We start from the raw sequence: 471 nt of genomic DNA on the forward strand, positions 1-471 counted from the left end.
TTCTCTCCACAGATGCTGCCAGACCTGCTGAGCTTCTCCAGCAATTTCTGTTTCTGTTTCAGATCTTCAGCACGTGCAGCTCTTTATTTTATTATAGAACATAAATACTAATGGTTCAGTAGATATGACGCGGGTATCTTGAAGGTATTTTAAAATGCAACCCAAATTGACTCATCCTTGTTTTTGAATCCCTCATGTCCTCATTCCTTGCCTATATCTGTCATCTCCTCCAGCTCCACAACCCTTCAAGATATTTCACCCTTCAGTTTGGCCTCTTGTACATTGTTAATTACAATTGTCCTACCATTGATTGCTGCGCCTTCAGATGCCTAGGCTCCAAGCTCAGCCATTCCCTCGTTATATGCCTCTAGCTCACTTTTCTCCTTTAAAGCACTTGATAATCTTTGCTTGTTAAACAAACCCTTTGGACGCGTGGCCTAATACCTTCTTAAATGGCTTGGTGTCATACTT

The 471-nt window shown here is 41.6% G+C and overlaps 1 protein-coding gene across 2 annotated transcripts in view; it reads right to left on the reverse strand.

Moving 5' to 3' along the window:
• pgpep1 (pyroglutamyl-peptidase I) overlaps nucleotides 1–471 on the reverse strand; it is a 58,063-nt gene that overhangs the window by 15,420 nt on the left and 42,172 nt on the right. The gene's annotated exons all lie outside the window — the stretch shown is intronic.

Source organism: Rhincodon typus, chromosome 29, assembly GCF_021869965.1.
Source record: "Rhincodon typus isolate 14 chromosome 29, sRhiTyp1.1, whole genome shotgun sequence".
In the NCBI taxonomy this organism is placed as follows: Eukaryota; Metazoa; Chordata; class Chondrichthyes; order Orectolobiformes; family Rhincodontidae; genus Rhincodon; species Rhincodon typus.